The following is a 15,071-nucleotide window of genomic DNA, read 5'->3' on the forward strand; positions in this document are numbered from 1 at the left end:
TGTGTGTGTGTGTGTGTGTGTGTGTGTGTGTGTGTGTGTGTGTGTGTGTGTGTGTGTGTGTGTGTGTGTGTGGTCCAACATCATGAGTTTTAAATGGATTAACACACTGTTTTGCTCCATCTCTCTATCCCACCAATGGTGTGAAGTTATAATCAGTCGTCCTTTTTGGTTGCTGCTCATTTAGTTTCAAGGTTTTGCTTCCTTTCATCTTATTTGCTGACAAATCCCTCAAACAGTCTCTGAAAGAACTTCAGAATCAGTCCCCTTTCACTACGAGTCTTGTGGTTTTTGCGAAGATATTTCAGGGCCACTGAGCTGACTGTTGAAAAGGGAAATAAGTGCTGGAAAAAATGCGCATAGACACACATGCAGTCATAATATCTCTATGAACACAAGAGTCACACACTCCAGCACACAGCATTGGAAATACAAATTCACCCCTACCACACACTTCCTAATCAACTCCTCACCCTTCCTCACATGGATACACAAACTGGCAAACTTGTTCAAGACATACCGGTTACACATGCTATCAGGTCCTCGCACACGCAGCAGCACACACACACACACAGGCAGGCAGCAGGAGGTCGTGTGGGTGATTGAATGTGAGGGAGCGGCAAGGCGACAAGCGTAGCATTCACCTTGATCAACAGCCTTTTCTCGGCTTTGAAGCGACGTGCATGCTAACGGTGCTGCTCTATTTTAACAAGCTAATCTGGGCCCAACGGCAGCACACAGGTATTACACACATACACATGCACACAATAGTGCAATAGTATGAAGCCTTATGTGTATGTGGGTGTTTGCAGCCTTGTGTGTTTATATATTCAATTCAGTGATTTAGATTTACAGATGTGTTAGACCCAAATTGAGTGCTAATAAAGTAACCAGCCGACAGATGTGTTTATATCAGTTTTATTTGAATTATTACTCAGAGGCTGCCACAATAACTGGGGCTATTCTTCATAAAGGTAATGTATTAGACATTACTTGTTAGTCTTGTTAGTGTTAGACCTTAGAATTAGGGAGACATTCAAAAGGGCTGTTGGGGGGGAGAGTGGTATATACATATATATATATATATATATATATATGTGTGTATATATATAATTTTTTATATATATATATATATAATATATATATATAATATATACTATATTATACATATATTAAATATCTAATTTGACACATATATCTAATATATATACATATATATCATAGTGTACATATATATTATCTAACATATATATATATATACATAATACATATACACTATATACATACATAATATATATACATACATATATAATATACATACATATATATATATATATATACATATAATATATATATATAATATATATATACTATATATATATATAACAAATTGAATTTTACAGTGTTTATTTATCGGATAAAATAAGTTAAATGTCACGTTATTATTGTCCGGCCGGAAACAGCGGAGGTGTCCAAATTCAGAGGCTGCATCTACCTGAGGACTCGGCCTTTGCGGTCTAAGTGGGCCAGGTCCTCCGAAAGCCGAGTAGACCGGAAATGAGAGACTGTGAAATTGGACGGTCTAACCTTCAGAATTATGTCACAATCTCTCTCGGTGGAGTGAAACTCAGCCGTCTGCTCCTTGCTGTTTAAAAATATAACTGGGCGCTGGTGTAAATTCTCGACCATCCCACACTTCTGTTTAATCAGTTTTCTGTTTGACGTCTATTCAGCTGTGTGAAAACCAAGGAGGAACCCTCCTGAGGGATTAATAAAGTTTTATTTAAAGCAATACAGTTAAAAATCATACACAGAATGCATATATCCATATTTCGCAGACATCAATATAATCCTACCCTTTCACCCATGTGCCTCAAATGTAAGACAGAAATTGGTACCCTAACTCACAGCTTCTGGTCATGTTTGAAATTGCAAGAATATTGGTCTAATGTGCTATCTGAAATGGAGAAGATTTTCGGTTGTGAATTGGAGATGGACCCTCTGTCTCTCATACTGGGTCTCCCCAGCCGACGATTAATATCCAAGAATAATAGGAGATTGTACTGTGTTCTCACCTATGCAGCAAGGAAGAATATACTACTCCAATGGATTTATGAAAAAGCACCAACTATTAAAGGTTGGCAAAGAGTAGTGTTGGATCAAGTGCCATTGGAATATCTTACATGTATACTGCACTCAAAAACAGATCAATTCTTTAAGGTGTGAGAACCATACTTGAACTATGTGGAACCTGATGTTTCTAATATTATGTTACAAGGATTCTCTTGAGTGTTCAAACTGCAGCGTAATAATGGGACCACAGGTATTGTACTGTATTGTATTCTCTCTTTATTTATTTATTTATTTTTTAGATGGAACTGAGCTGGTGTTCTGTGCTTAGTTATCAGTCTGTTTGTTTTTTATTTATTTATTTATTTTTGATTCTGAATTGTACACTTTATTATGTTATGTAATTATGTACTATTTGTGAAAACAGAAAAAACTAATAAAAAAATAAAAATAAAAAAAAGTTTTATTTAATCTAATCTAATCTAATAACTTTAATCTCAGCCAAACTGATTTACTCACAAACAAATAAAACACTGAAAAAGGCCAAACAATAACATGTTTAAGTTATTTAAGTGACTTATATATCATGTTTAACCTGAGTAGCAAAAGGCCGCGGGGGTTTGAAAACGATGTGCCGGGAGTTTGCTGTTCTCCACGGCTCAGATATTTGAAGTTTACACAGCTACATTCTCGCCTGAAAATATGTTAAAAGTTTATTTTGTGACCCAGAAAGAGTAATAAGAGTAATATTAAAACTAAGTAGCTGCAGTAGTAGTAGCCATTGTTGGAAACTGGAATTGGCTGGGCCAATCTGGGATATGGTTTTTCAATTTTGTTGTCTGGGTGGAAAATTGGGAGAAATTGGGGAGAATGGTGGCTCTGCGAGATCTTTGGGAGGGGCACTGAAATTTGGGATTCTCCAGGAAAAATCGGGAGATTTGGCATGTATGTACATTACTTTCTTGCTCTGTAAATTGACCTGGAATTCATTGTCTCATAATTACCAGTCAACAATGCACACAGCAGCACAAGTCCCTATCCTAATGAGGACACACTTATGTTCTTTGTCTTCATATTTAGACATGAAAACAAAGCCGACAGCACAAAGCAAAAATGAAAACCAGCACAAAGTGACTTCGAAGCGATCGCCACAGCGATTCTTCTTTAGAAACATGAGTAGGTAGAAACGAAGTCTGCAGCCTGACTGCTCTTCACTCCTTCTGTTACCTGTTGAAGTTCAGGGTCTGGCTGCTGGGCTGGGGTCGGCATTCTCTCAGCTATAAAGTCACGCTGGATTCTTGGCTAGCTTAGCATTAGCATGCTGTCTGTCAGATTCTTGTAAAGAGCTGATGTTTTGTTAGCAACATGGTGGTTTCTGTCCTGGATGCAATTTCCACTTTCCCATTTATGCCCTTGTCCTTTTTTGCAATACAGTAAAAAATAATGTCCTGTCTCCACTCCCCACAAGCTGCATCTCTGTACCGCTCCACTATTGCCTCCTACTGCACATAAACTGAAGCTGATTGTACCATAAGTCTGCAGGAAGAGAAGAAAAAAACATTTGTTTGATTTTTTTTTCTTTCTGTGAGCCCAGCGTGCAGATAATTTAAGAACTATTGTAACACAAGTAACAACAATTACAACAATTGTAACTATAATGTAATTACTCATCTGAGAACACTTATTCACGCGAGATTTATTTATATTAGGAAGAAATCTGGTGGAGAAAATTACTATCAGGGTCTCACTGATGAACTCAGGTGAAATATGTCTAAAACTTGACCCGATTTGCAATTTTTTTTCATGTCACAAAGAAAGTCACATGTTGTTTAAGCTATTTAACATTAGTCATCCCAGGCAGTGTGTTGGGGGGAAAGCACAATCGTCTTAGTTGTTGTCTTTCCCTTTGTGTCATCTATTTAGATAGTTGTTAGCTGTCCAAAGTTCCATTAATTAATTTAATTAATTTACACTTTTCGTTTTAGTTGCATTAGCACCATCCTCTGAACTGAGAAAGGGCACTGAGATCAGAAATGTTCTGAATTGCAGTCAGATATTTCATCATACTGAGGGAGGAGTCAAAAAAACACTGACCGCTGGCAGGAGAAGTCCTATAAAATGCAGCTGGATGCAAATCAAGACAATGCTGAGAAAGTGCAGATCAGAGGCCTTTGAAGAACGTCCTAAATGTACTTTTGTGAAAGCACCTTTAATTTTACAACAGTGACAGTAACCTTCCATGTTGGCTGCAGGCCTAGTGCTGTACAGCACATCAGGCAGTGCTGAACATCTATCAGATATTTATTTGTCACACTGAGGGAAGAAAACAATCCGCTGGGACCCACAAGCAGATGTAAAAACGACTTTAATGACGTGCGAAAAGTCATTGTTATCACCTTCCCCTCAGTCTGCATCTCATAAGAAAATAACCCTCAATTTATTTTGCAGAGCTCTGAGGCATCCTCCTTCACAGAGGAGAAGATGGCTGATAAAGGTGATGGTTGAAAGGAATCCATCCATCCTTTTCCCTCTTTTTCCCCCCTTCCTTCATTCCTCGCTCCCTCCCTTCATTCCTCTGCTGCAAAAAGAAAATCCATTTGATTTTTGAGGAGGCAGGGAAACAGAAAACATTTCTCTGGGCTTTCAGACAAAAGCAGGCTTTTTTCAAAATGCCACTGCTTCTTCAGCCAGGTGGCAGACGCACTCAGCACTAAACTGGTCAGATCGAGTTGGTGAAAGTAGTCTGGAGCTCTGCTGCGGTCACAACCTCTGAAGATAAAAGATATCTGTGAGAGGGCATGGTGTATCAGTGATTTTATTTGCCATCTCTGCAACAAAATCTGGTGGAATACATTACAACCACAAAACTGAATTGTTTTCTTTATGCAGAACCGCAGTATAGATAGTGGACTGTGCCGGTGGGATGCCTCACTGCTTTTTGTGCAGCTCATTTGCACCAGAAGTGACAAACAGCAAACAGACAACCAGTGGTTTAAAAATTATTCAGTGCTGAGCTGCATTTTACTGTAGATGAAGACTTGTACATCGCCCTTTTTAATGTTTGAAACAAAGACATAGATCTTGTAGTTTTGCCTCTGTGCTACATCACCAGTATGACTGGAAATCAATCAATATGTGGTTGCAGTGCAAACAGACAGTTTTAATTGATGGGGTTTTACAAAAAAAAGTTTTAAAAACTGTTGAAGTTTTACAGGCATTTTTATGCATTCCTCTGTCTTCAAGGTTAAAAATGAATGTGGCGATCGACTATCAAGCAGTTTCATGGCCAGGTGAGGCTTGTTCTCTTACTGCTTCATCACAAAGGAAGTAGACGTAATATCTGAAGTTTTTTTTTAAGTGTTGAGTTAGTTTTTTGTAACTGTCCACTGTAGTTTCAGTATAATTTTAATATGAGACCCAAAGATGTTAGCGCAAGTGAAGGAGGCTATTATTAGGCTCAAAAACCCCAATAAACCTATCAGACAGACACAAACTTTAGAAGTTTAGAATAAACAATACTGTGCATTTAAAAAAAACAACACTCAGCTACATCAAGAAGCCTGGAAGACCCCAGATGATGGCTAAAGAGGATGATGACAGAATTATTTCCATAGTTAAGAAAAACTACTTCACAGCATCTAACCTAGTCAAGAAAAGTCTACAATCAAAAGACGCCTTCATGAATGGAAGTACAGAGCATCTACAAGAATCATGCTCAACACCAAGACGTTCAGATTAGACCTTGCCTAAAAACATCTAAAATAATCCACAAAAAATATCACAGATGAAATGAGAGGATGAGAGAAAAACAGATGAGAAGAGGAAGGTATGGAGAAGGAGAGAAACGGCTCATGATCCAAAGAATACCACATTATCTGTCTAACATGGTGGAGGCAGTGCTATGGGCATGTATGGCTGCCAGTGGAACAGGGCCACGGTTTGTCGATGATCTGACTGCTGATAGAAGTGTGCAGGGCTACATGCTCTGCTGAGATTTAGCCAAATGCTGCAAAAGCAGCCTAAGAGTTTCTTAAGATTTTCCTCAGTTGCAAAGTTATTCAACTGACCTCAGTAATAATAGAGCATGCTTTTTATTTCGGAAAACGCACCAACTGAAGGCAAAGCAACTCAAGGGAGGAGCACAACATTTGGTGATGTCCATGGGTTCTAGACTTCAGGCAGATCGGCTGCAAGTTATGTTTTTGTTTTAGGTAAAAAAAAAAAACAGTTAAAATTAAAAAGAGTCTTTATATTTGAATTTAGGTTAGTTAGGGAGAACGGTGGTCGTTTCTCCGGTCCATCGAGTGCACCCAGACATCCTTTAGCATTATTGTCATCAGTCAGTGCGTTCTTATACTGCAGGAACTCATCAGTCACTTGGTGGGCAAACCTTAAAGCAGGGGTTCTCAAAGTTTTGATGTGTCAGTTTAGGAATCTAGCATCGAATTTAGGGCCAGACAAGAAAAATGGAAACATCAAACATGTTTGTGATGTGTCCAGTCAGAGAGTGTACACGGATGCGTAATGGTGGAAAAACTGAACCTAAAGAGAAATGTTTCTTTGGTCTCATTCTGTGATATGTTCGCAGTGGATGCTTCGTCTTTTAAATAGGACCATCGTTTGCAAAATAAACTGTATTAAATAAGAGTAAAATAGTTGAAAGAAAGAGATGTCTCACAGACATCCATACAGTCTGACTTCTTTTTGAAATCAGCAGCGTTTCCACCTCCTCAGAATCAGAAAGAATGCAGGTTTAATGTACCATAGCTTCTCTTCTCTTTTCAACCCAGGAGCAAAAATTATTTTTCACATATAGTCTTTGTGTTGTTTAAATGTTAAGTTTCCCAAAAAAAACATTGACTGTAATCAGTAGAAACAAATTCTAGTCTGGTGTGTGAGTCATGAAGTTAATTTACAACCTTTACAGCCTTTTATTTTGGACACATAAAACAAGCAAACCAATGTATACACAAACCTGTGTGACATTCACATTTAATGTCCCTTCAGTAAGCACTTTGCACTATGTCATATCTTCAGTGGACTGGACTTGCTTTCGGATGCAGTGTTATTCAGGGACAGCAGTCGAAGGGCTCTGCCAGGGAGTTAGTTTAAGTCAATTACAACAATAACTGAGTGGGTATCATTGGCCTGTTGGTGAAAGTTTAACCTCCTAGGACCTGGCGTCCGCATATGTGGACATCACATTTTGGGTTATCTAGACCAAAATACTCAATTTTGCTCTACAAGGTCCTGATATCCACTTACGAGGACATTATACTGCTACTGGTCTATCGAAATTTTAAACGAATATCATATATGTGGCACTCATTTTTCTTAGAAACAAAAATCAGGTAAAAAAAATATCTGGTAATTCTTTGTTTTTACATTCATCGGATCCCAATTTGCCCAAATATCAAAGAGAAATTAAAAATGCTGCTGTGGAAGAGTTCAGGTCTTAGGAGGTTAACATATGTTTCAATAAAATGCCAGTGCTACTGTTTTCAAAGGAAAAAGATATATTTGTGCATTAGCCACAGGTGTCCCAGCATGTTCAAGTTACCAGGAAAACATATTTTAACAAATGAGCAGACGGTTTTATGGCCAAGGACAGTCTCCGCTTGTTTAACGGCGGGGAACAGCATACAGGACATGGCGCCTTTAAACTCTCGTGGTGTGATTGGACTGGTGAAGCGGAGCTCGCAGACTTAGACCGCCTGATGGTGATGCTGCTCCAGTCAAGACTGTCAGGAGAATTGTTTCATGCTCGTCCCTCTGACTGCAGAGGGAAGACAGTTACATCGGCCTCCGCTGTCAAGCCATTTTCCAGCATGTGAAGTGAGCTTAGCCAAAGGTACAAGACAGAGCAGTGTGTGTGTGTGTGTGTGTGTGTGTGTGTGTGTGTGTGTGTGTGTGTGTGAGAAAACCTGAGGAAGGGAAATAAATAAAAAATGAAAGGGACAGAAAGCCCAGTCAAGTCTGGGTTCATGCATTCTTTGGAAAAAGAAATTGTGGCCACTGTTGTTTGCTGTTAAGCATGAAGCACTTCATCATATGAAGCCTATAGGGTCACTATTTTTTAATGGTTTTGCTACAAAGCGCTACATCCGTTACTTTTTGCTCTGCATTTACCTTAAATTTTAACAGAGCTTCTTGCACTCTTGTTTTGTTTTGTGCTCATTGTAAAGATGGAAAGTCCTCAGAGTATTGAGTGTGTTTGGGTCTCCTTTCTGCCCAGAACTGGAAAGGTACATCCTCATTTTCTTTGGTGCAACTAGCAGGTTTTCAATCGCTGCTTTAACACAAACTGTATGAAATACTTTGTCACTGTCTATTTGTCAGTCAGACCAGATGTTATGCTTGCTTACTGTATGCTGAAGATTTATGTCCCAGGAGGCGTCGGGGCTGAGGGGCTACCATATCATGCAGATGATGGCTCTTTTGTCTTGGGTGCCATCCTTGAAGACAAGGCATGTGGGGGCAGAATGGTGGGTCACAGGAATCCAAAATACTTGCACCACACAAAGGACAATGGTTTGGTGGTCCTGGGCTGAATGAGCTGTCATTTTGTTGAACAACATGAGAGACAGCCTTTCATTTCGTATCCATCGGTGACCGTTTGAATATCACACAAGCTGTTTGTGAGTATCCAGGCGATGATGGCCTCTGATGTCGTTACCATCTGACAGAGCTGACGGCGGAGTTGATGGCCGTGTCGTTCTGAAGCCGTCACACAAAGAGGGAGACATGACTGTTTTTTAAGGTTGCAAGTTGAGTGATGTTTTCCGAGCTCATTATGTGGAGATTGTTGGTCTAAAATCCTCTGTTCATCCATAGTTAATGACAGTGGGGACTTCTCACTCTGGGTTCTGTGAGGCTTCAAGTGATAGCAGAGAGAATAAAGTCAAGTAGTCTCATGCGGAGAAGAGATCTTAATGGTCGCCATCAATCTTCTCATTTTACATGTCAACAAAAAGAAACAAAAAAAACTTAAAACCTCAGCAAAGCACCGTGGAAGTGTCGTGCCAACAAATTTGCAATCTCGAATTACGACTTATAGCCAACAAAAGGAGCAGTGGAGAAAACGAAATAGTTAGTTCTGACTAAAAACTACCGGGGCAAGGTCAGGTGTGAAGTTCACAGTGAAGGATCCTGGGAGAAGTTTTAAAAATAACAGTTGGACTACAAACACAGGGTAAGTATTTGGTCTCAGCCATATACAGTATCTGCAGTTAGCTACCAGTATTAACATTGCAAGGCCTCATTCAGCTGAGTAGATGCAGGTTGAACTCCAACCCGGGCCGGCCGCTTTCGGCTATGTAGCATGTGGTCGGCCACTCAATGCACTGAGCTAAACCAGCGCCCAACAGGCACTTTAAATCTAAAATGCTTGCGAGGATCACTTGTTTTAACAGGCAACGTGATGTAGGGCTGTGCAATATGACCAAAATCTCATATCCCGATATAGGACATGTATCGTCCCAACAACGATATATATCACACAATTTTTACATTTTCTGTAAATTCTGTGAATTTTGGGCAACTCGACTTGACACCCAGTGTTTTCAGCTGGGTGTCGTGTACCTGGAGTCGAGTCATTTGACCGATGCATGAAACTATACATTTTTAGACATACGGTAAGTGTAAACGGCTGCAATTTCTTTGTGAGTATTTATTACATGATGTGCTGCGGGGAAAAGCCTGTTCTAAGGTTTACTTTTTTTGCACCTCACCTCTCATCCGTAAACACTCTGCATACTATTTCACGTGATTCCGTTTATTTTGAAAAATTCATTTAATACCTTCCTGACTGGTATTAAATAGATAATTTGATAATGACTTTAATTGGGTTGAAAATTTAATTCCTTTATCTTAGTATATATACAACATATCTGATGTGCTATTTTATCATTATATTTTACCTGGGGTGCAGAGAATATGAACCAGCTTCAAAGGATGCAGAAGTGGCCAAAAAGCATCTGCAACCATCAGGTTTGACACTACAGGATTGCCAAGTGTTATGTTAAGAAGACATTTCCTCCTTGTTGAATTTGGAAAAATTCCCACTTGTGAGAATTTCTGTGCTTCAATCTGGGACACAAAATTGCTAATTTTACCAAATGGTTTGAATTTTTCTACCCAGCTAGCACCATTTCCCCCTTTTAACAGCATGTTTCCTCTACTTATGTCATCCACGGAAATCTAGGATAGCATGTTCCAGTTGTTCCGTCAGCAAAGGACAGCATGGCAACTAGGATCCAGGAAGTCCATTCAGTATGAGTACAGTGCTCCTTTCAGATAAATCTGATCCTTGTAAAGAAGAGCACCCACAGCACCTCCCTTTACACTAATGTGCATGCAACTGTGGCCTTGTAAGGTGCTGCTGAATAACTGCTAACTAAATAAAATCCAGCTGAGTGAGTGTTCATAACCTCATTTACAAGTCTTCATGATAATCACAGCTACCTGTTTTCAGGCTGCTTTATAAAATGTATACACAGACTTCAGGTTTAATAAAAAATCACCTTCATTCAGTTTGTGAAAATGTTAATAGTGAACAAATGTTAGAGTAACATAGTCCTTGAAATAGAAAGATTCAATCTTCAAAAAGCAATTAAACACAGTGAGTTGTCCAAGTCTGAAAAAAAGAAAGCGATATTGCAAAGAACTCTGAGGTAAAATTACGCCTCTGCTAAACAGTTAACTTGGTAGCAGATGTAAATTCTGCTGCTCCTGCTAACTGTCTTCACCGTTAGTACTGGAAGCTAAATTTTCCAGAGAACAGTCTTAAAATGGAAAGAGAAAAAATATCCAGTGAGTGGCAGCTCTCTGGGCGAAAGTGCTTTGTGGATGTCAGAGGTCGGAGGAGATGTGCCAGACAGCTTTGAGTTGATAGGAACACAACAGTAACTCAAACCACCGCTCATTACAACCAAGGTATGCAAAAGAGGATCTCTAAAAGAAGAACTCATTAAATCTTGGTCGAAAGATGGGCTACAGCAGCAGAGGTACTCCTCCTGTCGGCTAAGAACAGGAAGCTGAGGCTATAATTTTCTGACTTGGACAACAGAGGGCTGGAAAAACATTGCCTGGTCTGAAGAGATTCTGCTGTGACATTCAAATGGTAGGCTCTGAATTCGGGATAAATGAAATGAAAGCGCAGATCGCTGCTTTGTTCAACTAGTGGCGCTGTAATGGTGTGGGGGATATTTTCTTGGTGCACTTTGAATCCTTTAGTATCAATTGAGCATTGCTTAAAGATCACAGCCTACCCGAGCATTGTTACTCATTTATGTACATCCCTTCATGACCACAGTGTACCCATCTGCTTTCAGCAGGACAACAGTTCATGTTATGAACCACAGATCATCTGATAGTGGTTTCTTGAATACGGCAGCGAGTTCACAGTACTCAAAAGGCCTGATCTCAGTCTAATATAGCGCCTTTGGGATGTGTTCAAAATGCAGATTTGCATTATGGATGTGCATTCAACAAATCAACATTCAACAAATCCATATTGACAAGACAGCATGAAGCTGTCTTGTCAATATGGAAAAAAGTGCATCTTTCTTCAACTATGACAAGATATCAGCTTTGTTGTAATTTCTTTACTCTCAGCTGTGGGAACATAACATTTCAACACCTTGAGATTTATTTCCGGTTGGATGGAGGAGTCTCTGTCTTGGTCGCCCATTTTTAACCAAACCTTAATACTGCTCTTAGTCACATAAGTAACAAAAAATCATATCACACATCCATAACAATCTAAGTTGAAAGATAAAATAATTTATCAATTTAAATAAATCTCAAAGCACTTTCTGTATTATTTGTATTTATGTACTATGAGACGCTCCACTCACCAAGAAAAATATACTGTATTGTACCATAACAATGTAGGTTGCTCTGAGTACATTTTATAACATTAATGTTATCAATATTTACAGTATTAAGCTGGAAGTGGAAAAAATAACGACAGTATATGTGCACATCTGAGTTAATATATTGGCAAACAGATGTCTATGTATATATCCAGCAAGTACGTTGCCACATGAATAATCTGAGTGGATATATTTATCTTCCTTTGAGCAAATGTTTGGCCTCCACGCACTCCTGAGTAACAGCGGCTGTCTCTCCCACTGTTAGTGTATCAGCTGTTTGGTGCTATGGGAAAGTATGTCCCATAATAGGTGGACCAAACTAACCAAAGTTCTCTAGGTTGGAACTGCTTGATTGAGAGTTCAGAGTTAACACATTAGTACTTCTGCTTATGGCCTGATGTTAAAACTGTGATGCAGACACATAAAATGCAGGAACAGGTAGTATTGCATTGTGTGTGTGTGTGTGTGTGTGTGTGTGTGTGTGTGTGTGTGTGTGTGTGTGTGTAACAAAAACAGAAAAACAGCAAGCGAAGGAAGAGGAAATCAAATACAGGCCACCGAAGCTCCCCAACTTTGTCACTTCCAGTTCTTTTTGCTTGCGTTCAAAGCATCGAGAGTTGGACCGATGGGAGGTGGGAGGTACCGGTCAGCCCCCCCTAAACTCCACCAAGCAACTCCCTGCCCCCACCCTCCTAGCCCTCTCGGCACACAGAGGAGAGCAGGGTCTCCGCTGCCTGCCACCTCCAGCTGCCACCAAGGAGGACAAAAGATTGTGTGGGGGTGTATGTGAAGGAGATGTGGGGGACTGAAAAGAAAGATGAACTGAAGAGCCCCACACACACACTCAAACACACACACACACACACACACACACACACACACACACACGCTCCCCAGGAAGGACCTTGTCAACTGCATTAGGCAGCATCTCCTCTCTTTGCCCTCTCTTTTTAATTTTTTTTTTTCAAGATCAACTGCAAACACTGTTAAGTTTGTTGTTTTTCCATCCACGCACACACAGACAAAACATCCCAACAAACATCTGACATCAGGAAAAAAAAAATTCTGACTCAAATGCACAAACACACATGCAAGTACGCTGACAAACACAGCTTCCCAACTTAATTCTGTAACGGTCCACGTTCGCTGCAGCTGTTAGTCCTTTTCACTCTCGCCAACAATGATTACGAAAGAAGAATAGCTGGATACAGTAAACTGAAAGACATAAATCAATCTGTATGTGATTGTTTTTTCAAAGCCATGAGCAAATATTTGGTAATGTATTAAATAAAACTAATATTTTTCACATGCAAACAGTTAGGTCACAGTCAGGTCCTTCAATTTAAATCAAAACTGCAAGTAAGCTGTCAGTTTCTATTTGTTATACCGCACAAACAACTCACTTTCTGTCAATAGTCATACACATCAATACTTTTTTTTTTTTTTTTTTTTTTGATGTAAAAGTGAACCATGTTTTTTTTTTTTTTTTTTTTTTGTTACGAGTGAGAGAAAAATCTTTTAGTTCAGTGGAAGGAAATCTACACATTTTTTACCTTTAACTATGCCCTAAATCCCTTCTACGAGTAACAAGTTCCAATAGTCCTAAAATCCTATTAAAGTCAGATTGGGAAAGAAAACACTGCATTGCCCATGGAGATAATTCTGCTTAAAGAGAAATCTTTAGTCGCCTGAATTTTCTTGAATCGAGCAGCAGTTTCTTGGCAGCAGAGGACTGATGTGCCTGAAGATATTTCCATTTGTTCCCAGAAAGCAAACCGATGTCGCCACATCTACAGAATAACTTTAATTTGACTGAAGGAAAACAAGATTTTAAGAAGCAGCACGAGTCGGAATGACTTGTAAAAAGGAATGTCCTGCTTTTTTCCCCTTTATTCCCTCTCCTCCTTTCCTTACAGCCTCGTCCCTTTCCTTTGCCTCCTTCCCTCATCCTTCCTGTCCTGTTCGTTTTTTTTTCAATCCTCTCTTCGTTTTCCCCCCTTTTCTTTTCATTCCCTTTTTACTCTCTTGTCCTCAACTCCTCTTCCTCTCCTCTTCCTCCTCCTGTCGGCAACATGTGGAGCCGTAGCCATGGCAACAAGGGGAGGTGACATGTGCTGTAGACAGGCAGGGAATGGAGGGAGGGATGGGAAGAATATAAGGAGGAGCCCCACAGCACATTTGTAGTCTCTCTCTCCTTAAAAAAAAATAGCATCATTCCTCCCTCTGGAAGTGGAGGCTGCTCGTCCTCTCCTCTCTTTTCCTGTCATCTCCTCTCCAAACGTATCTTGAATTGCATCAGGAAGAAGACTGGAGAGAAATCTTTTGGTGCATTTCTCCTTTTTTTTTCTTTTCTTTTTTGTTGTTTACAAGGGATGAGGTTAATGGCATAAAAAAGAAGAGGGGGAGGAAAGAAAGCTGGGAACTTTCTTTTCTTTTTTTTTTTCCAAAGGAGAGAAAGGAGATGATGGGAGGAGATGAAACTCCCTCTCTCTCCAACTCACTGACTCTCTCCTCCTCCTTTGGTATGATGCTGTCTCTGAGTCTGTGGAGTCCGTGCAGCCGGAGTGGAATGGGAAATAGACGCAAGAGGAGGTGTCTGTTGCATTACCTCACCATGGATTTTTGGTAGGTTTTAATTGTTTTGCATGCTAATGTGGGCTGATTTTAATCAGTACCCACAGCTGTCGAATTGTCCCACAAATCTTTGCGAAATATTAAAGATGATGGGTCTGTTCTGGTGTCGCTCTTTTCAGTCATTTCTCTAAAAGAGACGAAGGAGTGTGCCCTGGTTTTAAACACATTGTTTTTCAAATACAATATTGCATCAGTTTAATTTAGAACCTAGTGTGTCGATAGAAATTCCTTCGCTTGATTAAAAATTGCCTAAAATTTGTCCCGGAAAGTCGAATATTTTAAAGGTGAACGCGCAGTGGGAGTATCCGTGGAGTTTAGACAGTGAGTGACGGCGCACCGTGGTCGAGGGGGCTTCATGCAGCTGCATCTCACCGTAACATTGTAATAACATTCAGTTTAATGGGATTTGCTGCTGTTTTCATTTTGCTCAGCTGCCGCCTCGCACTGCTGGAGTGCGAACTTTAAATAACCTTGTGGTTTGTTTTCTTTTTGTTT

The 15,071-nt window shown here is 39.8% G+C and overlaps 1 protein-coding gene across 1 annotated transcript in view; it reads left to right on the forward strand.

Moving 5' to 3' along the window:
* LOC102303500 (receptor-type tyrosine-protein phosphatase N2) overlaps positions 1-15,071 on the forward strand; it is a 212,658-nt gene that overhangs the window by 135,965 nt on the left and 61,622 nt on the right. The gene's annotated exons all lie outside the window — the stretch shown is intronic.

The sequence above is a fragment of the Haplochromis burtoni genome, unplaced genomic scaffold (genome assembly GCF_018398535.1).
Source record: "Haplochromis burtoni strain Fernald_Lab_line unplaced genomic scaffold, NCSU_Asbu1 Contig_27, whole genome shotgun sequence".
Lineage (NCBI taxonomy): Eukaryota > Metazoa > Chordata > Actinopteri > Cichliformes > Cichlidae > Haplochromis > Haplochromis burtoni.